Genomic DNA, 7,356 nt, shown 5'->3' with positions numbered 1-7,356 from the left:
TGTACATATGCCTACTTGTATGTGAAATACTGATAACATAATTTATTGGAACGTACGTATGCCTGTAGATATGGGTTCCTATCGCGAAGATGCTACTGGAAAAAATAGAATATGCAGTACAGCTGCCCTTTGGTTAAACCTTGGGAATTGTGGACACTGCATTGCGAAAAATTCAAGTGGTTTCTACGAATCGCAATCCTTTGAAATGGTGTACTGAGTTAAGCGTATTTCCTTTTTTTAAATTTAATTGCATAAACCATTTTGGTTGATGTAATCATATATTTAAAGCTAATCACTAATATTATTTTAGTGTTTGAGTTATTTTTAATCGAATAAAAACTTTGCAACAAACTAAGCAAAAATTCATTATGCTATAGACTGTTAAGAAATGTTTAAAACATACATTCACATATACATGAATATATGTGACCCTTGGGATCAAACTGAATACTGATAAGCCTGTCACAAGGTTTATAAGCGAGCGAATCTCTATTGAAAAAATATTGAACAAAAAAATGTTTATGGGTTAAAGAAGTACATTTATATGTACATATATTTTTGTGTGCATTCTACTATGAAACGTGTAAATATAGCGATCAGTAAGTATACTGATACAACAACAACAAGTAAGTGGGCTAGTTTCCGTATTGTACATATTTTAATTGGGGAAAAAATCAGCGATCGAAAATGTAATATTAGTTCTTTTCGAAATTTCATTTCAATAAATTAGTCTATTTAACATATTTAAGGATGTAGTCTGCTTAAATACTCATTTTTTATAGATATTTTTTAGGAATTTTTTTTAAAGAAAGTGAAATGCGATCGTTTTGATTTTATAGTATGTTAATATTAACATCAAATAGTATACAAAAACAATTTTTTTTTACATATTTTTTTGTAGTAGGCTGGCACCAAAGTAAAAAAAGGTAGGTGGCTTGTCAACAGGATTTTGGCTCTTCAGGAAACGAAAAAGTTAAACTGATTATTATTCTGCAGGCTTGTCATTCTGGTAGGTGTGACAATTTTTTTTTTGAAAAAAAAAACAAAATGGCGGATTTAAAAAAAAGGACTTTTTGTTTCTGTATACTATTGAGGCCAATAATAACGTACTATAAAATAGAAACGATCACATTTTATTTCCTTAAAAACAAATTCCTAAAAAATATCTGTAATAAAATAAAATGAGTATTTGATCAGACTACGTCCTTAAAAAGAAATGCCATGTTTTTTAGCCAGAAATATTAATGCTATAAATTTGTTCGACTTTTTCAAAAGAGTCAGGAGTTACTTTTTTCACTACTCTACTGTTACAATCTCCTTTTGGGCTAACATCGACTGGTTTTACTTCGTTTTTTTAACTTCTATTTTTAAATGAAATTTTAACTCTAATTTTTTATCCAAAAAAGAAGGGTAAAATTTTAACTTCTTTTTTCTTGACTCAAAACACATCGATGAACAAATAACAATAATTTATTATATATATATATATTATATAATTGGCGCGTACATCCATTTTGGGCGTTTGGCCGAGCTCCTCCTCCTATTTGGGGTGTGCGTCTTGATGTTGTTCCACAAATGGAGGGACCTACAGTTTCAAGCCGACTCCGAACGGCAGATACTTTTTATGAGGAGCTTTTTCATGGCAGATATACACTCAGAGGTTTGCCATTGCCTGCCGAGGGGCGACCGCTATTAGAAAAATGTTTTTCTTAATTTTGGTGTTTCATCGAGGTTCGAGCCAACGTTCTCTCTGTGAATTCCGAATGGTAATCACGCACCAACCCATTCGGCTACGGCGGCTGCCGACAATGATTTATTACCCCTTTGGAAATAAATCATAACAGTTATAGTCCCTTGAAAAAATATACAATATTATATAATTTTTGTTTACCAATATAACACATGGACGGAAAAGTCGTTAGGTTCGGGACATAGATGGCACTAATTTTATTGCGTTCACCTATATTTCGATTAGTACTAAACTTAAAAAGAGCTGTTGAAATTTCATGATATTCTATTCATTAGTTCGTGAGTTATTGTGCTTAGAGTGTCGCTACTTTTGTTATTATCAAAACAATGAATCAAAAATAACTTCATATTTTAATTTTACACAGCTTCTTGATGGGAAAAAATACCGGTCAAGGGAAGTAATGACTTGAAAAGTGTTATGAGAACTCCGTTCCATGAGAGACAAAAATAACTTCTACTCAAATATGAACGAGACGGTATCAATAAAACGATCCGCGGATGATATATGGCAAAAATAATTTTTTTGTTTTTTGGTAGGACTGTTATAAGCTTACATGGCAAATTTCAGCGTGATATGTCACATAGTTTGTTTTCTGTGCTACTGTAAACAAGTCAAGCTCGAGTGTGTTCTTCGAATTCTCTTTTATGACTTCGATTGTCTCAAAATGTTTTCCACGGAGCGGCAACTCGAGCTAGGGAAACAGGTAGTCGTAGGGATACCGATGATGCACAATGAGGCAGTAACACCAGAAAATCAAAAAAATCCACAAAATCGTTTTGAATGATCGAAAAGTGAAGTTGCATGAGTTAGCTGACATCGTAAAGATATCAAAAGAACTAGTTGGATTTTTATTGCTTGAGGATCTGACTATGAGAAAGCTCTGTTCTAATTGGATGCCGCGTTTGCTCACTGTTGACCAAAAACAAGAACGTTTTGATGATTCTGAGCATTGGCAAAACTATTTCACTTCGAATTGGTCCCACATCCACCGTATTCACTAGATTTGGCTCCCAGCGACTACCGGCTATTCACAGACCTTAAAAAAATGGTAAGAAATTTCGCTCGAATAAAGAGGTTATCGTTGAAACTGAGGCCCATTTTGAGTCAAAAGATAAATCGTTTTGTAAAAGTGGTATTGAAATATAAGAGCGGCGCTGGAATGTTTGCGTTTTTCTTGATGGAAATTACGTTCATGTTTTCTTTATTAGGCACGGGACTATTCAGACCGTGTGTTACATTTAGAGCACAAGTTTAAAGCTTTTTGAGTTTGAGAAAATTTCATCTTTTTATTTATTTTTCTCTTAATTTCGTCACAATGGCTTGTGATGTTTTGAAAATTGTTTAACCTTCAAGCGGGCGTGTGGTCGTTTGTAACAGTAGCGGTCGCGCGTATTCTAAAACATCTACCTATATGATATTTCAGGGACTTAAAACACTAATTTTATTATTATAATTATTATTATTTGCTAGAGCGCCAAAGTGGCTCCGACATCACGGAAATATTTTCTGTGGAAGCTAAGCTGTAGACTACCGTGCGGCTGAAGGGTCTCTAGATATAGAGGTTAGCTGCAAATAAGTTAGAAATATCAAATAAGCAGTTCCAGGACATGCAGCGACTGTTGTATCAGACTATAGTCGAGGTGTGAAGTGGCCTCTACTCTCCTTTAATTAAGAACTGCAAGGTCGTAAACAGCATCGGTAAGGCGATAAGATGCCGCCTTCAAATAAGTATCAAGCCCAAAAACCTTCCGCAGCGTCTGCTTCCGCACGACTGCTTGAAGGTTGAGAAAATCAGCAGTGGATTTTAGAAAAACTAACTTGACTTTAGAAGTTTTTAGATAGGAGTTTGTTAAAAAAATTTGTCATATTAGTTTCACTTTTTTCTAACGGTACTTACATGCATATGTACACTTGAGTTCACAGTAATAGCAGCTCGACATATTGTAAAGTTTTGCATTTTTGCAAATTTTTTTATTTAATTTTTTTTATAAACATGCAGTTTATACGAAAACCATATAACACAAAGTTTCAAACTTTGTAAAAAACTCACAAAAAAACAATGTTCATCAAGATTTAAAACTTTTTAGTCAGAAATTTCAGAAAAACTCCTGATATGCAGTATCCCATTATTTTTTTTTTGTTATATTGTGCTACGACAAAATTAAGATTTTTTAGATAAATTTAAGCAAATATTCGATTATTAGTGACGAATGAGAGTGGTGGCGCGGCCTGGGGGCTGTGGGAAGGGAGTTCCATCATAAAAACATGCCTATAACCTTCATTGGATGAAAATATGAATGTATAGAAATTTTTACGTCATTCGGTGTTGTCGTTTCGTAGTGATGCGCGGACAACGTACAGACATTCACCTTTATAGTACAGATTGTAATGTGGCTAAACTTGTTTTTGCTGTTTTTTAGATCTTATCTTTTATCGAAAATTTGATTTATATGGTTTTTATGGTAGGCTGAACAATATTTTTTATATAAAAAGGCCAATAAAGAGTCAAAACTCTGCAGTATGTCGAACTGCTAGTAATGTTTCGAATTCGAATATTTCATTAAAACTCAGAATTTGAATGTCTGTTAGTAGAAAGGTGGTCAATTTAAGTTATGTTGTCCAACATCCACAGATTTATGTATTATGTATATGAGTTTCGGAAAATTACCTTAGAGAGAGTTTTGCAATTTAAACCAGAAAAGAACCTAAGCTTAGAACTGTGATGCAAATTCAACTCATACGAGTTCAACTAAAAGATGGTACTTGCTCCTCGAATAATGAGTTTATTCCATCGATGGATTCATGTCTTGTTAATCCATGTCGAAGATTATGCAAAATAATCGCAAGAGAATGTTCACGGTTTAATTCCATTGTTTGCCGAGATATATTTTTAAAGTTTACTGTAATATATTATAGATTACACATCGAAACGTTCTGGCGGGTTTATTGAAAAATATGGAAAATTTCCAATGCAAACGTCAGATGCCGCCTGACAACACTAGAAGTACCCAAGGTCAGAAACATAAATAGCAACCCTTGTAATAGTAAAAATGTTCGTTCCTAGCAGGCTTTATGGTTCCTATTTGAGAGGAAAAACAAACTGTTTAAAAATAAGAGAGTATCGCAGAATTTTGATTTTTCTGAATATAATTAGAAATTCGTTGATTCATTCATTCATTCAAAATATTTCCATATACATACATATGTATGGTACATATAACAAAAGTCATTCGGATTAATGTTCAAAAGCTGCGTGCACTTTAATCTCCCTACTGTTTTATGTACATATTTTCAGAAACCACCCCAGCTGAGCCTATCCGCCCCTCCCACCAAACATGTCTCTTGTCGACTTCAAGGCTCCGTTTCCTTGCCTAGTACCGTCTATTGAGCTATAGCTGACCTCGTAGGTGAATGCTTCACTCACTTCTGTGTGCTTTAATGTGTGTTATATATCGTTGATTATTGACAAAATCTTTTCCCACGCATGCTTTGAAGTCATCATGATGGCGACCAAGTTTTAAGGTCCTATCGGATCTTCTAATAGTAAGGCTGGTATGTTCGCCGCAAATCGTAGGCCCATAAAATACCCATGCCTTGTATCTTCATCACATACTGGGCATAAATGCGGCTAACGTAGCCTAAAGTGATGCAGGTACTTCAGGTAGCATCCATGACTTGTCAATAATTGCGTTAGCTGGAATTTACGCTCGCCCTAACTCGAAGGGATTAGCGTATACCATAAGTCCATCTTCCTTTTGTCGAGTTTTCCCAACGCTTCTGCCGTTTTGGTAAGGATGTAGCCTTCCCTTTCACTATAATTCCTGCTACGTTAGTGTTACACTGATCTTTTTGCTTGTATATTCTCACAGGTTCCGCCATTATATGAATAGGCGGTAAGCCTGTGACCACCATTGCAGCATTGTCCGAACTGGTTTTGTACAAGGCCTCATATAGTACGGTAGTAGGCTTTAAGTTTCGGAAGACTTTTGGCACGCAGATAGTCTCTCTTCGTATTTGGTATACGGTTGTATTCTATGACTTATAAGCCGTTCCAAAACGTTGCCTATGGTATTAAGGATACACAAAGGATGTTAGAATGGAGGTATACTATACTTCGTGCAGCCCCGACGAGAGGGAGGGGGATCGGGTACTTTTTACCCCAGGCCCGGAGTTCTCAAAGGGGCCCGGACTTGAGAGTAATTCGAATTATATGAATTAGACATAATTGGAAAGGGCCCGCATTTGCAATTTTCCCCCGGGGCCCGGATATGCTCTCTACGGCCCTGACTTCGTGGATTCCTTGGCTTTGGGAGCAGCACAAGTCTGCCTCTGCCAGAGATTCGAATATATTTATATATATATTTTGGGGTTCTCCAAATAGTCTGTTTAACGCTATGTTTGGAATACCATCGGGACCGGAAGTTTTGCGGTCCCAAATCATTTTTGTTGCTTGCATAACTTCAGCTATTATCTCAACAATGCCATTCTGAGATGCTGGAATATATATCATGTTGTCTCTTTTACGGTGAGGAAACAGGGTCCGAACAATATTATTTAGCTAGTTCGGGAATATCACTACTCTGTATTCGCTAGCCCGCGGGCTTATGCCCGCCTCGTCACAGAGCTGATTAAGTGAGGCTTTTTCACTTCGCCGGATCTCCTTTATTAACTGCTTTTGTTCTCTTACTTGCTTCTGGTGGCAGCAGTTTACGCTTTACCGTTTTGTCGTTCGTGTTACAGTTACCGAAATGAGCATTCACTAAAAATTTATGTTGAATGTTCCAAAAGGAAAGTTCTAGGATTAATATTTCGAAGCATGTATTGGCGTAAATCCCGCCAAAGGACAACAAGGCTATCCTTTACAAATGTGGGCTCAAACCAGTCTGGACTTATGGATTTGATAACATCAAATTCAAGTTTAGAAATTCTGGAACATTTCCGGTCCAATATCCTACGCACCTTGGTAAACGCTACGTGGTACGTGACGAATGCCCAAATTCATCGGGACTTAAAAATCCCTTTAATAAAAGAGGAAGTAAAAAATGTAATAGGCAAAATACCGAGATCGTCTTCACCATTGCGTGTCTTTTTAAGGTTAAAAAAGAAACCACCAATCCAACTCATCTAAATCTATGAAATGTTAACAGAAAATATACCTTTAATACTTAATTCAATGCCATTTTTTTAATGAATTTAAATATTTCTAAAGGATCTTCTATGAATTATGAGTATAGACAAATGACAATGAGTATACAAAATTAAGTAAAAAGAAAAATCCAAAATTGCAGGAGAAACATATCCCCTTCAGCCTTATGTAATTTATAAATATTCCAATTTAATCTAATTTTTCAAAAATAAATCAACTAATTCGTACGATTTTTAATAAGTTTGACTTTATTTAGTTTTTGATTTGTATGTATGTATAATTCGTATATGACAATCTTTAAATTACATTTTATTATTTTTTAGTTAGATTCTACATTTGTGAATGAATATGTATTTATTATGCATTTTGTTTTTTTTTTATATTTTATTCATTTATATGAATTGATTAACGCGCCTACACTTGCAAATATGCCATACAATACAACACACGATTACGAACT

This window comes from Anastrepha obliqua, chromosome 4 (assembly GCF_027943255.1).
Source record: "Anastrepha obliqua isolate idAnaObli1 chromosome 4, idAnaObli1_1.0, whole genome shotgun sequence".
Classification (NCBI taxonomy): Eukaryota; Metazoa; Arthropoda; class Insecta; order Diptera; family Tephritidae; genus Anastrepha; species Anastrepha obliqua.
Note: the sequence above shows the minus strand (reverse complement) of the source record.